This window comes from Chiloscyllium plagiosum, unplaced genomic scaffold (genome assembly GCF_037043375.1).
Source record: "Chiloscyllium plagiosum isolate Xiang-an unplaced genomic scaffold, Cpla_swu_hap1 HiC_scaffold_32, whole genome shotgun sequence".
Taxonomy (NCBI): domain Eukaryota; kingdom Metazoa; phylum Chordata; class Chondrichthyes; order Orectolobiformes; family Hemiscylliidae; genus Chiloscyllium; species Chiloscyllium plagiosum.
The window spans coordinates 851,712-868,937 of record NW_028270170.1 but is presented as its reverse complement, the minus strand read 5'-3'; the positions used below and the strand labels follow the sequence as shown (position 1 = coordinate 868,937).

At 47.1% G+C, this 17,226-nt stretch overlaps 1 protein-coding gene across 1 annotated transcript in view; it reads left to right on the top strand.

Moving 5' to 3' along the window:
- The first annotated feature begins 12,114 nt into the window (after nt 1-12,114).
- The window catches only part of ezh1 (enhancer of zeste 1 polycomb repressive complex 2 subunit), a 37,516-nt gene continuing 32,404 nt past the window's right edge, over nt 12,115-17,226 (top strand). Inside the window, exon 1 of the mRNA XM_087977692.1 lies at nt 12,115-12,189. The gene's annotated coding sequence lies outside the window, so the exon portion shown is untranslated. The remainder of the gene's footprint in view (nt 12,190-17,226) is intronic.

Below are 17,226 nucleotides of genomic sequence, written 5' to 3'. Positions count from 1 at the left end.
GCTACAGTGTTGCTGTGTGTGAGGGCCTGAGCTGCAGTGTTGCTGCATGTGAGGGGCTGGGCTGCAGTGTTGCTGTGAGTGAGGGGCTGGGCTGCAGTGTTGCTGTGAGTGAGGGGCTGGGCTGCAGTATTGCTGTGTATGAGGGGCTGAGCTACAGTATTGCTGTGTGTGAGGGACTGGGCTGCAGTGTTGTTGCGTGTGATGGCCTGAGCTGCAGTGTTGCTGTGTGTGAAGGGCTGGGCTGCACTGTCGCTGCGTTTGACGGGCTGTGCTGCATGTTGCTCCACATGAGGGGCTGGTCTACAGTGTTGCTGTGTGTGTGTGTCGAGGAGGGCGGGGGAGGGTGCTGGAGGGTGTGCGGATGTGTGTTATGCTGAAATCACTCCATAAACGCTAGTATCCCATCACCAAATCACCCTTTGTTTACATCTGCACAGTACATGACACGGACCCAGCTAGCATAAGGCCAGTTCTCAAAATGATCAAAACTCTAACACTCCTGTTTGTATCTGCCAAACAGGGCTACCTGATTAGACCAGGTTAACAGCCCCAATCAGGGAACTCATATTCTATGGGATCCACCTGACTGACTTCATTCCAACCAGTACATTCCTCCCCCTCTAAATCCAGGGAAATAGGCCCATTCCTTTTTCTACAGCTTTTCCTGAAACGTTTTTGTGCCAGGTCCAGTTTCTCCAACCCTGCCTCAGATACTGGCGGTGTATACAGGACTGTAGCCGTATTTTGCACCCACAGTGAATGACTGAAACACTTCCTCTTTTTCAGGCAGTAATGGCATTGAAGCTGCGACATCTGCGTTGTCCACCTCTTCCTCAGAGGTTTCTATGATGCTTGTTGTGGAGGGGGTGTTCTGACAGCTTTGTCTTATGTTCTGAGGGGCCGGGTATGCTTTGGTTCTGCCCAGTATGTTAGATTGCAGCTTTCATATAGTCCATTACTTGTTCAGACCACCTCTCCAATCTGAACTTTGTAAGTCACAGAACCTGACCTTGTGTCAACCATGCCTCTTGGCCATTCAAGGCCATCCTCATGGTTTCGACACCAACCTGCGTCCCTGAAATAAACTGCCTCTGTCGCTTAGAGGAGTCTTGACTTCCTGATGCCATTTCACCCTCCCCTCCTCCAGGGTCTGGGAAGATCAGATTTAACCCATTGTGGAGTCTTCTCCCCTGTAGCGACTCTGCTGGAGCCGTCAGAGGATTATCTAATCCTCTTTGATCAGAGGAGTAGATAAGGTAGACATTGAAAGTCTTTTTCCGAGCATAATGACATCAACTTGTACGAGTGGGCATAACTACAAATTGATGGGTGATAGATTTAAGACAGATGTCAGAGGCAGGTTCTTTACTCAGAGCATGGTAAGGGCATGGAATGTCCTGCCTGTCAATGTAGTTAACTCAGCCACATTAGGGAGATTTAAACAATCCTTGGATAAGCACATGGATGATGATGGGATAGTGTTGGGGGACGAACTGAGGATAGTTCACAGGTCAGCACAAAACTGAGGGCCGAAGGGCCTGTTCTACGCTGTATTATTCTATGTTCTATGTCCCTGTAGTTGTGTAAGGGATGGTCCTATAATCAATAGAAACTGGGACAGTTTGGTATTGAGTGAAGCTGTGTGCTGTTTCATTAAGCTTGGTGTCAAAACCTCTCCACCAAACCATAGGATGATTGATGATGGTATGGAGCTGTCCTTACATGCCAAATGCCATTTGACTTTAAGAAATATTCAAATTCCCTACTCTTAAATGATGGCCCATTGTCTGTGACAAACACCTCTGGGAGTCTGTGCATCGCAAAAGATGCTAAGAACTTTTGAATCATCACCCCGTGTTTGACAAATGAACTCTATGCACGTCCAACCAGTGATTAAAAATATAGAGCCCATGAAAGGAACTGCATAGGTGAAGTATAATCAAGTCTAGGGTTTACCTAACAATTCTCACTAATGTGGGGAGCTGCTGGCAGTAAGTTTTACCCTTGTTGACAGTCTGGGCACTGCCCCACCAACATGGCTATGTCTGCATCTAATCTTGGCCACCAGACATAACATTTTGCCAATGTCTTCATTTTGGAAACCCCTGGGTAACTCTGGTGGAGTTCAGCCAGTATCTGGTGGTGACCATTGCTCAGGACAATCACTCTTGCTCCCCCTAACAATATGCTGCCTTCTACAATGACCAGGTCCTGCTGGGTCAGAAAGTTTCAATTCTGGTTGTGATGGCCCTCTTGTTTCCCCCATCACCAGTTGTTTTAGTTTCGCCAGGATGGGATTTTTTTTGTGAGAAAGTGAGGGCTGCAGATGCTGGAGATCAGAGCTGAAAATGTGTTGCTGGAAAAGCGCAGCAGGTCAGGCAGCATCCAGGGAACAGGAGAATCGACGTTTCGGGCATAAGCCCTTCTTCAGGGATTTTTTTTGTGTCCACAGTCTGATATTGTCAGAGGTGACTGCAAGGGTGTCCAGAAAATTTAAAACCTGAACGGACTTTTCCAGTGGTGATACCACCGGTGGTGTATCTGCCAGTGGGAGGCAGCTCAAGGCATCCACATTGGCCTCCTGGATGATGTTCCAACTTGTAATTGTATGCACTCAGAATGAGAACCCACCGCTAAACTAGATCTGAAGCTATGGGCAACACTGCCCTGCCCTCTTTAAGTAGCCCCAGGAGGGGTTTGTGGTCCATTACTGTTACAAATATACATCCATAAAGATATTGCTGGAACTTTCTCACATTAAAGGTGACTGCCAAACCATCCTTAGGTATCTGGGCGTATTTGTGCTTGCATTAACCAAAGTCTGGGAAGCATACACTATCAGGCATTCCTCTCCATTGGGCCATCTGTGAGTCAATACTATCCCAAAAATATATAGGGAGGCTTCACATGTCAGCACCACATCCCACTGGAGACTATACTGTGCCAACACCTTACACAATGATAGTGACGATAGCTGCTCCTTTACTTCCCTAAAGGCTGCATCTTGGCTGAGACCATTTCCAAGGCTGACCCTTTTTCAATAGCAGATGTAAGGGGGCCAGGATGGAGGTCAGGTTACGTATGAGCTTTCTGTAATAATTCATCAACCCAAAGAAATATAGGGAATGCTGGATGACTAAAGAAATTGAGGGCTTGATTAAGAAAAAGAAGGAAGCATATCTCAGGTATAGACAGAATAGATCGAGTGAATCCTCAGAAGAGTATAAAGAAAGTAGGAGTATACTTAAGAGGGAAATCAGGAGGGCAAAAGGGAGACATGAGATAGCTTTGGTAAATAGAATTGAGGAGAATCAAAGGATTTTTACAAATATATTAAGGACAAAAGGGTAACTAGGGAGAGAATAGGGCCCCTCAAAGATCAGCAAGGCGGCCTTTGTGTGGAGCCACAGAAAATGGGGGAGATATTAAATGAATATTTTGCATCAGTATTTACTGTGGAAAAGGAAATGGAAGATATAGACTGTAGGGAAATAGATGGTGACATTTGGAAAATGTCCAGATAACAGAGGAGGAAGTGCTGGATGTCTTGAAATGTTAAAAGTGGATAAATCCCCAGGATCTGATCAGATGTACCCGAGAACTCTGTGGGAAGCTAGAGAAGTGATTGCTGGGCCTCTTGCTGAGATATTTGTATCATTGATAGTCACAGGTGAGGTGCCGGAAGACGTGGCTAACGTGGTGCCACTGTTTAAGAAGGGCAGTAAAGACAATCCAGAGAACTATAGACCGTTGAGCCTGACCTCAGTGGTGGGCAAGTTGTTGGAGTGAATCCTGAGGGATAGGATGTATATATATTTGGAAAGGCAAGGACTGATTCGGGATAGTCAACATGGCTTTGTGCGTGGGAAAACATGTCTCACAAACTTGATTGAGTTTTTTGAAGAAGTAACAAAGAAGATTAATGAGGGCAGAGCAGTAGATGTGATCTATATGGACTTCAGTAAGGCGTTCAACAAGGTTCCCCATGGGAGACTGATTAGCAAGGTTAGATCTCATGGAATACAGGGAGAACTAGCCATTTGGATACAGAACTGGCTCAAAGGTAGAAGACAGAGGGTGGTGGTGGAGGGTTGTTTTTCAGACTGGAGGCCTGTGACCAGTGGAGTGCCACAAGGATCAGTGCTGGGCCCTCTACTTTTTTGTCATTTACATAAATGATTTGGATGCGAGCATAAGAGATACAGTTAGTAAGTTTGCAGATGACACCAAAATTGGAGGTGTAGTGGACAGCAAAGAAGGTTACCTTAGATTACAACAGGATCTGGAACAGATGGGCCAATGGGCTGAGAAGTGGCAGGTGAAGTTTAATTCAGATAAATGCGAGGTGCTGCATTTTGGGAAAGCAAATCTTAGCAGGACTTATACACTTAAGGTAAGGTCCTAGAGAGTGTTGCTGAACAAAGAGACCTTGGAGTGCAGGTTGATAGCTCCTTGAAAGCGGAGTCGCAGGTAAATAGGATAGTGAAGAAGGCATTTGATATGCTTTCCTTTATTGATCAGAGTATGGAGTACAGGAGTTGGGAGGTCATGTTGCGGCTGTACAGGACATTGGTTAGGCCACTGTTGGATTATTGCATGCAATTCTGGACTCCTTGCTATTGGAAAGATGTTGTGAAACTTGAAAGAGTTCAGAAAAGATTTACAAGGATGTTGCCAGGGTTGGAGGATCTGAGTTACAGGGAGAGGCTAAACTGGCTGGGGCTGTTTTCCCTGGAGCGTCAGAGGCTGAGGGGTGACCTTATAGAGGTTTACAAAATTATGAGGGGCATGGATAGGATAAATAGGCAAAGTCTTTTCCCTGGGGTCAGGGAATCCAGAACTAGAGGGTTTAGGGTGAAGGGGGAAAGATATAAAAGAGACCTAAGGGGCAACTTTTTCACGCAGAGGGTGGTACGTGTATGGAATGAGCTGCCAGAGGAAGCGGTGGAGGCTGGTACAATTGCAACATTTAAGAGACATTTGGATGGGTATATGAATAGGAAGGGTTTGGAGGGATATGGGCCGGGTGCTGGCAGGTGGGACTAGATTGTGTTGGGATATCTGGTCGGCATGGATGGGTTGGACTGAAGGGTCTATTTCCATGCTGTACATCTCTATGACTCTCTATGACTCTAAAAGACCTAAGCTCAGCAACAGATGTGGGAGCCAGGGCACCTTTGATCACCCTCACTTTATCTTCCAACAAGTGAAGGTTATTGAATCCTTTACCCTGGGAAAAAGCTTATCTCTATCCACCCTGTCTATATCCTTCATGATTTTGTAAACCTCAATCAGGTCCCCCCTCAATCTCCTTTTTTCTAATGAAAACAATCCTAATCTACTCAACCTCTTTCCATAACTAGCACCTTCCATACCAGGCAACATCCTCGTAAACCTTCTCTGCACCCTCTCCAAAGCGTCCACATCCTTTTGGTAATGTGGCGCCCAGAACTGTACACAGTATTCTAAATGCAGCCGAACCAATGTCTTGTACAATTTTAGCATGACTTGCCAGCTCTTATACTCAATACCCCGTCCAATGAAGGCAAACATACCATATGCCTTCTTGACCACTCTATCCACCTGTACAGCAACCTTCAGGGTACAATGGACCTGAACGCCCAGATCTCTCTGCTCATCAACTTTCCCAAGGCTCTTCCGTTTACTGTATAATTCGTTCTAGAATTAGACTTCTCAAAATGCATCATCTCACATTTGCCTGGATTGAACTCCATCTGCCACTTCTCCGCTCAACTCTCCAGTGTATCTATATCCTCCTGTATTCTTTGACAGTCCCCTATGCTTTCTGCTACTCCTCAGGACCTTACCATTTACTGTATAAATCCTACTTTGTTTTGACTTACCAAAGCGTAACAACTCACACTTACCTGTATTAATTTGCATTTGCCCATCTGATCAAGATCCCTCTGTAATTTTTGAAAACCTTTTCGCTACCAACAATACCTTCTAATTTTGTGTTGTCCACAAACTTACTAATCATGATTTGTACATTCACATTCAGATCATTTATGTAAATAACAGATAACAAAGGTCTCAACACTGACCCCCTGTGGCACACCACCAATCACAGGCCTCCAGTCTCAGAAACTCCCTTCAACCATCACCCACTGCTTCCTACCATTGAGCCAGTTTTGAATTAAATTAGTTAGTTCTCCCTGGATCCCTTGCAACCTAACCTTAATGATTAGCCTGCTGCATGGGACCTTGTCAAAGGCCTTACTAAAGTCATTAAAGACAAAATCCACTGCCCTACCGTCATCTATCCTCATGGTTAACTCTTTGAAAAATTCTAAAAGTTTGGTCAGACTTACCACACACAAATCAACACTGACTATCCCTAATCAGACCTCGACTATCCAAATATGGTTTATCCTGACCCTCATTATCCTCTTCAACAACTTGCCTATCAGTCATCTAATTGCAATTGCAGGTAAGCATTGCTCATGTCCAGTTTCATGAAGGACAGTCCTCTATGTGAGGAATTTGGATATTTATCCAGCTGGGAAAAGTGGCCAACTGACCCATTGAGCTTGACAATCTGTACGACCGGTGCTGCCCTTTCTGCAAACTGCACCAGTTTGATGATCCCTTTGTCTTCCAGCCTCCTGATTTCTGCCTCTATTTTTGCTTGTAAGGCAAATGGCACTGGACAGGCCTTGCAGAACCATGGAATTACTTCCTGATCAACATGCAAGGTGGCCTTGGCTCCTTTGATAGTCCCGAGACATTTTTGAAAAACTTCTGTGTATTTAATTAGGACTTCATTCAGGCAACCAGTTTCTAATCGATACATATGGAGCCCATCAAGATGAATCTTTCTCAATCCAAGTTCTCCCCATCGAGCCTGGACTCAAGCCTTTTACTACAATCAGTGGTAACTGAACCAGCTGCTTCTCATAAGAGACAGGAACTGAAATTGTACCCTTAATCTGTAAAGGTTCCCATTATAGGTTCTTGGTCTAGCCAAGGTCTTGCACAACCTTCAGGGTTGGAGTCCAGAGTGAACTTTGTTAAAGACCAGTTCTGTGATCACTGAAGCGACTGCACTGGTATCGACCTTCACTAGAACTAAGTGACCATTTAACCAGACATTTGTTTTGAGTGGTTCGGATTTGGATGTTGCTAAGCAATTTAACTGTTCCAAATCAGATGTCAGTGAACTTTGCAGGGTGTGCACTTTCCTGGATATCAGCTTGAGTTCTATTAATCCATTCAGTGGGACTCTTTTGCCTCAAGTCCACGTGCCAGCAGCAACGACAATAGCTTGTGAGCCTGGATCCTGGAGAACATTTTAACCATTTGGCCAAGGCTTGGCTGTGTTTTGGGGTTTTGCTGTGGGCTGACCTAGAGTCCCCCTGTTCAGGATGTGTGCTGAGTGAGGCCATGTAATTGGTGTTAACCCAAATGATGTTCCCCAAGCTCAGTCAGATGGTGAAGGTGGTGCTGTGTGGGGGTGGGGGTGGGGATGGTGCGGTGCGGTGAAGATTTGAACACAGAACATGGAACATTCTGGAGCAGTACAGGCCTTTTGGCCCTCGATGTTGAGCTGATCTGTGAAACCAATCTGAAGCCCATCTAATCTACCTTATTCCATTTTCATCCATATGTTTATCCAATGACCATTTAAATGCCCTTAAAGTTGGTGAGTCCACTACCTTACAGGCAGTGTGTTCCATGACCCCACTACTCTCTGAGTAAGAACGTACCTCTGATATCTGTCTTATATCTATCACCCCTCAATTTAAAGCTATGTCCCCTCGTGCTAGCCATCACCATCTGAGGAAAAAGGCTCTCACTGTCCACCCTACCTAATCTTAGGATCATCTTGTAAGTCTCTATTAGGTCACCTCTTAACCTTCCTCTCTTTAACGAAAACAGCTTCAACTCCCTCAGCCTTTCCTCTTAAGACCTTCCCTCCATACCAGGCAACATCCTGGTAAATCTCCTCTGCACCCTTTCCAATGCTTCCACATTCTTCATATAATGCGGCGACCAGAACTGTACACAATACTTCAAGTGAGGCCACACCAGAGTTTTGTACAGCTGCAACATGACCTCCCGGCACTGAAACTCAATCCCTTTACCAGTAAAAGCTAACACACCGTAACCTTCTAAACACCCTTATCAATCGGGATAGCAACTTTCAGGGATCTATGTACATGAACACTGAGATTTCTCTGCTTATCCACATTACCAAGAATCTTACCATTAGCCCAGTACTCTGTATTCCTGTTACTCCTTCCAAAGTGAATCACCTAACACTTTTTGGCTTTAAACTCCATTTGCCACCTCTCAGTCCAGCTCTGCAACTTATCTATGCCCCTCTGTAACCTGCATCGTCCTTCTGCACTGTCCACAACTCCACGGACTTTAGTCCATCCGCAAATTTACTAACGCATCCTTCTCCACCCTCATCTCCAGGTCATTTATAAAAATGAGCAAACAGATCCTTGCGGTTCAATCACTAGTAACTGAACTCCAGGATGAATATTTCCCATCAACCGCCACCCTCTGTCTTCTTTCAGCTAGCCATTTCTGATCCAAACCTCTAAAACACTCTCAATCCCATGCCTCCGTATTTTGTGCAATAGCCTATCGTGGGGAACCTTATCAAATGCCTTACTAAAATCCATATACACCACATCAACTGCTTTACCCTCATCCATCGGTTTGGTCACCTTCTCAAAAATCTCAATAAGGTTTGTGAGGCACAACTTACCCTTCACAAAACCATGTTGACTATCCCTAATCAAATTATTCCTTTCTAAATGATTATAAGTCCTATCTCTTATAATCCTTTCCAACTTTTTACCCACAACCAAAGTAAGGCTCACTGGTCTATAATTACCAGGATTGTCTCTACTCCCCTTCTTGAACAAGGGGACAACATTTGCTATCCTCCAATCTCTGGAACTATTCCTGTAGACAATGATAACATAAAGATAAAAGCCAAAAGCTCTGCAATCTCTCCTTGGCATCCCAAAAAATCCTAGAATAAATCCCATCCAGCCCAGGGGACTTATCTATTTTCACACTTTCCAGAATTGCTAACACCTCCTCCTTGTGAACCTCAATCCGGTCTAGTTTAATAGCCTGTGTCTCAGTATTCTCCTCGACAACATTGTCTTTTTCCTTTGTAAATACTGACAAAAAATATTCATTTAATGTCTCTCCTATCTCCTCAGACTCCACACACAACTTCCCACTACAGTCCTTGACTAGCCCTAATCTTACTCTAGTTATTCTTTTATTCTTGATATACCTATAGAAAGCTTTAGAGTTTTCCTTGATTCTACCTGCCAATGACTTTTCACATCCCCTCCTGGCTCTTCTTAGCTCTCTCTTTAGGTCCTACCCTGGCTAACCTGTAATTCTCAAGCACCCTAACTGAGCCTTCATATCTGATCCTTACATAAGTCTCCTTCTTCCTCTTGACAAGAGATTCAACTTCTTTAGTAAACCACAGTTCCCTCGCTCAACCACTTCCTCACTGCCTGATAGGTACATACATATCAAGGTTACGCAGTAGCTGTTCCTTGATCAAGCTCCAATTTGAGGTTAGATTCCCTACAGCATGGAAACAGGCCCCTCGGCCCAACAAGTCCACACCAACCTCCCGAAGAGCAACCCATCCGGACCCATTCCCCTACATTTACCCCTGACTAATGCACCTAATTCTACAGGCAATTCTAGCATGGCCAGTTCACCTGACCTGCACATCTTTGGACTGTGGGAGGAGACTGAAGCACCCGGAGGAAACCCACCCAAACCCGGGGAGAACGTGCAAACTCCACACTGACAGTTGCCCGAGGCGGGAATTGAATCCGGGTCCCTGATGCTGTTAGGCAGCAGTGCTAACCACTGAGCCACTGTGCTGCCCATTTCAACTGTGTCCATCCCTCTGCAGTTTCCTTCCCCATCCTATGCATCATAATTGCCTTTCCCTTAGCTATTACTCTTGCCCTGTGGTCTATACCTATCCCTTTCCATTGCTAAAGTAAACATAACCAAATTGTGGTCACTATCATCAAAGTGCTTACCTACTTCCAAATCTAACACCTGACCTAGTTCATTAGCCAGTACCAAATCCAATGTGGCCTCGTCTCTTGTTGGCCTGTCTACATACTGTGTCAAGAAACCCTCCTGCACACATTGGACAAAAACTGAGTGTTTCCAGTCAATATTTGGAAAGTTAGAGTTCCCCATAACAACTACCCTGTTACATTTGCTCCTGTCCAGAATTACCCTTGCAATCCTTTCCTCTACATCTCTGGAACAATTTAGAGGCCAATAGAAAACTCCCAGCAGGGTGACCTTTCCTTTCCTGTTTATAACCTCAGCCCATACTACCTCAGTAGATGAGTCCTCATCAAATGTCCTTTCTGCCTCCATAACACTGTCCTTGACTAACAATGCCATATCTCCCCCTCTTTTAACGCCTTCACTGATCTTGCTGAAACACCTAAATCCCGGAACCTGCAACAACCATTCCTGTCCCTTCTTTATCCATGGTTCTGAAATGGCCAAAACATGAAAGTCCCAGGTACCAATCTATTCTGCAAGTTCACCCACCTTATTCCGGATGCTCCTGGCATTGAAGTAGACACACTTCAAATCACTGAGGTAAAAACAATGACTGCAGATGCTGGAAACCAGATTCTGGATTAGTGGTGCTGGAAGAGCACAGCAGTTCAGGCAGCATCCAAGGAGCAGCGAAATCGACGCTTTGGGCAAAAGCCCTTCATCAGGAATAAAGGCAGAGAGCCTGAAGGGTGGAGAGATAAGCTAGAGGAGGGTGGGGGTGTGGTACTCACCTTCCTACGCTCCTGCAACCTTGAAACCTTATTCATGACTTCACTACTCTCAACCTCCTGTACACTGGAGCTACAATTCAAGTTTCCATCCCTCAGGCCAGGTATTAGATTTGGAGATAGTGACCACAATTTGGTTACGTTTATTTTGATGATGGAAAGGGACAGGTATATACTGTAGGGCAAGAGTTATAGTTGGGGGAAAGGAAAATTATGACTGATTAGGCAAGACTTAGAATGCTATGGGGATTGGGGGTGTGGTACACTGGGTTTGGTGTTGGTGCTGTGTATGGCACTCTGGGGGTGGGGTTGGTGGTGGTACTGAGTATGGTGTGGGTGGTGCTGTGGGGGTGGGGGTGTTCCTGTGGGAGTGGTGCCATGGGGGTGGGGTGTTCCTGTGGGGGTGGTGCTCTGGGGGTAGGGGTGGGGGTGTTCCTGTGGGGGTGGTGCTCTGGGGATGGGGTGGTTGTGTTCCTGTGTGGGTGGTTCTGTGGGTGTGGTGCTCAGGGGGTGGGGGTGTTCCTGTGGGAGAGGTGCCCCGGGGGTGGGGGTGTTCCTGTGGGGGTGGGGGTGTTCCTGTGGGAGTGGTGCCCTGGGGGTGGGGGTGTTCCTGTGGGGGTGGTGGTGTTCCTGTGGGGGTGGTGCTCTGGGGGTGGGGGTGTTCCTGTGGGAGTGGTGCCCTGGGGTGGGGGTGTTCCTGTGGGGGTGGTGCCCTGGGGGTGGGGGTGTTCCTGTGGGGGTGGTGCTCTGGGGGTGGGGGTGTTCCTGTGGGAGTGGTGCTCTGGGGGTGGGGGTGTTCCTGTGGGGGTGGTGCTCTGGGGGTGGGGGTGTTCCTGTGGGGGTGGTGCCCTGGGGGTGGGGGTGTTCCTGTGGGGGTGGTGCTTTGGGGGTGGGGTGGGGGTGTTCCTGTGGGGGTGGTGCTCTGGGGGTGGGGGTGTTCCTGTGGGAGTGGTGCCCTGGGGGTGGGGGTGTTCCTGTGGGGGTGGTGCTCTGGGGGTGGGGGTGTTCCTGTGGGGGTGGTGCTCTGGGGGTGGGGGTGTTCCTGTGGGAGTGGTGCCCTGGGGGTGGGGGTGTTCCTGTGGGGGTGGTGCTCTGGGGGTGGGGGTGTTCTTGTGGGGGTGGTGCTCTGGGGGTGGGGGTGTTCCTGTGGGGGTGGTGCTCTGGGGGTGGGGGTGGGGGTGTTCCTGTGGGGGTGGTGCTCTGGGGGTGGGGGTGTTCCTGTGGGGGTGGTGCTCTGGGGGTGGGGGTGTTCCTGTGGGGGTGGTGCTCTGGGGGTGGGGGTGTTCCTGCGTCACTTGCTGCCGTGAGACGCTCCGAGCCCCGAGCGGCGGAGATTCCGGACTCAGTCTCTGTGACGGTAGGAGACAGAGGGAGGGCCAGGGGCAGGGAGACGGAGAGGGGCCGAGCGGCGGAGCCCCTGGGGTGAGGGTAAGGGAGAGGGGCCGAGCGGCGGAGCCCTGGCCCGGTTGCTGTCCCTCCAGGATCTGCCTGTAAAGCAGCTCCGGCTCCGGGTACACGGTCTCCCCGCGGCCGCTGCTGTGGAACCGGCTCCCGGCGTGAGCTCTCTCCTGAGGGAGGCCGTGCTCCGTGCTCCGTGCTCCAGCCCCCGGCCTCATTATTTAATACATTTTCTAATGGGGTGTACCCTCCTCCTCCTCCCCCTCCCCCTCCCCCTCGCTCCCTCACCCCTATCCTCACCCTCACCCACTCCTGCAAACAGCCCACCTACACACCCCACCCCCCTCCCACAAACAGCCCACTCTCACCCCCCTCCTGGAAACAGCCCACTCTCACCCCCCTCCTGGAAACAGCCCACCCTCACCCCATCCCACAAATAGCCCACCCTCACCCTCACCCACACCCTCACCCCTCTGCAAACAGCCCACCCACCCACATCCCTTCCCACAAACAGCCCACCCCCACCCTCTACCCCTCCTGCAAACAGCTCACCCCCGCCTTACCCTCACCCCCACCCTCACCCTTACCCTCACCCCCCTCCCACAAACAGCCCACACCCTCACCCTCACCCTCACCCCCTTCCCGCAAACAGTCCACACCCACCCACAACCTCACCCCCTTCCTGCAAACAGCCCACCCACACCCTCACTCTCTTCCTGCAAACAGCCTACACCCACTTCTGGAAAAATGGCCCTTCAGCCCCATTGCTCAAACTGGGATTGTGCTCCTATATCGATCACCTTCAGAAAGTCCACATAAACATGAACTGCATTACACTAACTGAGGGCTAATCAATTTGTTAAACATGATTTGCATGAAACAAATTCTTTACCTTTATTATACTTTACCAAATGTTAATGAATAAAATACAGAAGGAGGCCTTCTGCCCATCGATTCTGTGCTAACAGAGATGGCACTAAATCTACACTATGGAATTATAGAATCCCTGGGCCCATTTTCCAGCACTTGGCCCACAGCCTTGAATGTTATGACATTTCATGTTTCCCACATGAACTCCCCTCCCAGGCAGTGCATTACAGACTCCACCATTTCAGGTGAAAAAGTTTCCTTAAATCCCCTCTAAAGCTCCTGCTTTTCACCTTAAAATTATGCCTCTTGTTATTGACCCTTCAACTAAAGGGAACAGCTGCTTTCTGTCCACCCTGTCCTTGCCCTCATAATCTTCGAGGAGAAAGTGAGGACTGCAGATGCTGGAGATCAGAGCTGAAAATGTGTTGCTGGAAAAGCGCAGCAGGTCAGGCAGCATCCAAGGAACAGGAGAATCGACGTTTCGGGCATAAGCCCTTCTTCAGAGCTTATGCCCGACGTTTCCTGAAGAAGGGCTTATGCCCGACGTTTCCTGAAGAAGGGCTTATGCCCGAAACGTCGATTCTCCTGTTCCTTGGATGCTGCCTGACCTGCTGCGCTTTTCCAGCAACACATTTTCAGCTCTTGCCCTCATAATCCTTTACACCTCTATTCAACCTTCTCTGCTCTTAAAAAACCCAGAGATTCTCCAGCCTCTATTTATACTTAATCTGCTCCATCCCAAGTAACAATCTGGTAAATCGCCTCTGTAACCCTCCAGTGCAATCACAGCCTTCCTGTGATGCAGTGACCAGAACTACACAGTACTCCAGCTGTGGCCTCAACAAAATCCTGTACAGCTCCAGTATGACCTTCCTGTTCTTACAATCTTTGCTATGACTGATATGTCCCACAAGCCTGTTAACTACCCTCTTAATCTGCCCTGCCACCTTGAGGGATCTATGGCAAAGCACCCACAAGTTCCCTCTGAGCTTTCTATTGTACTGTCATTCATTGAATATTTCTTTGTTTTACTTCTTCCAAAGTGCTTTGCCTCACATTTGTCAGGGTTAAATTTTGTCACAGAATATTGCTCTTAAAATATTCCCCCTTATTGAGCTGTCTGGTCAAGAATGATCATATTTATCACTTTCCACATTTTTTGAACAAGAGTAGAATGTTTGCAGCTCTCTAGACTTTTGACACCGATCCATATCCAAGAAGGATGGGGAAATTAGAGCTAAAGCCTAATTTCCCTCAAAAACCTGAGATCCAAACACTGTGCTTTTCTGACTGTCAGATCTGCCAATCCTTTTTGTCCAGGTCCTGCCTCCTCCTGGCCTTCTCCATTGGCTGCACCCTCTCTAGTGAAGACCAATAGGATAAATTATATTTAAATGTCACATTTAATGGACTAAAACATCTCAGGAAGCTTCACGGGAGATTTATAAAAATTATCCTGGACCAATAAGGAGATGTAGGATGACCAAAAGCTTGGCAAAGAGAGAGAACTTTTAAGGAGAGTCTCAACGAGAAAATTCAGAGGCGTAGAGAGAGTGAAAGAAGCTTCCAGCATTGGTTCTTTTAAGGCTGGGTAACAGCAAGGACAGGTTGCAGCAGGAAGGTGTGGCTGACTGTCTGGACAGATGAGGGACAGGACAGTCAAATGGACAACGGTAACCCCATACACTGGGATTAAAAAAGGTTCATTTGCTATAGTATAACAGGACACCCACTCAGTAGGTGGGTCCTGCTGAAGCCACAGCTAAATAATAAGAGACTGGATGGTTAATAAAGGGAACTGTAAATAGGATAACTGTAAATTCGAGTAATTCAATCTGTTCTTTGTAATGTTAAGACATGCAATGTATATATCTATGAACAACATGACAAATTGTACAAGTACCAAAGATTTATTTCTATGAATAAAGTATATTTTGAAATTTAAAAAAAGTCTGGACGGATGAGGGAGAATCAATCACAGTCAGTCACACAAGCTGTCCCCATGTGGCAATGGTGAGAGAGACTTCAGTCTGGGGAAGAGGCAGAAACCCATATTCAATGGATCAAACAGTTGCAGGAAAGATGGGGGTGGATTTACGGAAGAACAGGACATGATGGGGTGGGGGCATTGGTGTTTTGCAGAGAGAGTTGACAATAGCAGATTTAAAGGAGAGAAAAAGACAGAATACCTGGAGAGAGAACTATTTGATAATATGGAGACCAGGAGTCAGAGTGAATAGGGTGAAGGAAACTAGAGGCAGATCTTCTGGACAAACTGAGCTCTGAGATAGTGTGAGGGAAGAGTGATTCAAAACTAACAAAAGATGTGAGTTCAGGGGAGGGCCAGGAGATAACTTTCGAAGATATTTGTGTTTGGGACAGAGAGGGTTGTGGCAGAGCAAGATGATTGGTTGTGGCAGAGGAAGATGATTGGTTGTGGCAGAGGAAGATGATTGGTTGGACTCATTCTTTTCTAAGAGCCTGAAGCTCCTCATATTCATTGCTGGAGGTAAGGGGAGAGGGGTTTAAAAAGACACTATGCAGGAGAGAAAAGAAGCCAGGATTATCTTTTATTTGAGATCATTCTGGAATAGTCAGCAATGTTAAGATTAGAGTAGTGCTGGAAAAGCACAGCAGGTCAGGCTGCGTCTGAGGATCAGGAAAATCGACATTTCGGGCAAAAGCCCTTCATCAGGAACCTGATGAAGGGCTTTTGCCCAAAACGTCAATTTTCCTGCTCCTCAGATACTGCCTGACCTGCTGTGCTTTTCCAGCACTACTCTAATCTTGACTCTAATCTCTAGTGTCTACAGTACGGCTTTTGCCCGAAATGTCGATTTTCCTGCTCCTCAGATGCTGCCTGACCTGCTGTGCTTTTCCAGCACTACTCTAATCTTGACTCTAATCTCTAGCGTCTACAGCACCCACTTTCCCTAGTTAGCAATATTAGTCATGTGAGCAGAACCCAGTAGTGTTTCAGCCAGATCAGGGGAATGATTAAATTGGGTTATCATTGCGTCCTTTTAGATCTGTGTCCATTGAACTGACCAAAGCAGAAATGAGTTATATTGAGGGGCAGACAGAGCGGGGCAGGGCGATGGTTTTATTGGGGTCTAGTTTGTCAAAGCTGAATATAATGGTGCATATAATCAAATCAGTGACTGTGTAAATGTAACACACAGAGAGCTAGGGGCTAGTGACAGCTGTAATTTTGAAAGTGCATTTGAAGCAAATGTGAATCAGGCTGAAGAGTCACTGGACCCAAAATGTTAACTCTGCTTTCTCTCCATGGGTGATGTCGGACCTGCTGAGTTTCACCAGCGATTTCTGTTGGTGTTTCAGACTTCCAGCATCTGCTATTCTTTATTTCATTTTAATGAATTGGGTCTTTTTTCCCAGAGGCAGATACAGGAGGAGGTTGGGCTGAGGTCTGCAACAGGGAATGTGGGTGATGAGCAATGGGGTCTGGGTGGCGAGGGACAGGGAGTGTGGGTGGAGTGGGAGTGTGGGTGGCAAAGAAGTGATCAGAGATGAGCTGGGGTGGGGGGTGTGTGTGTGGAGTTGATGTGATAGGTCTGAAAGCCTCCATGAGTGGCCATGCACATAGAGAGCAAAGACAGAAGTGGGAAGTTGAGTGTGGACCCTGTGGAGATTGGAGAGCTGCTAAATGAACATTTCTCATCGGTTTTCACTCAGGAAAAGGGGGATATTGTTGAGGAGAAGAATGAGGAATGAGATATTCGACTAGAAAGGATCGAGGTTAGTTACGAACAGGTGTTATCAATCCTCGAAGGAGTGAAAGAAGACAAGTCCCTTGGGCCGGATGGGATTTATCCGGGGATTCTCTGGGAAGCTAGGGAGGAGATAGCAGAGCCTTCGCCTTTGATATTTGAGTCATCACTGTCTACAGGTTTGGTATCAGAGGACTGGAGGATTGCAAATGTTATGCCCTTGTTCAAGAAGGGCAGTAGAGATGACCCAGGTAATTATAGACCGGTGAGCCTTACTTCTGTTGTAGGAAAGTTTTTGAAAAGGATTATAAGAGATCAGATTGATAATCATCTAGTAAGCAACAATTTGATTTCAAATAGTCAACATGGTTTCGTCAAGGGCAGGTCGTGTCTCA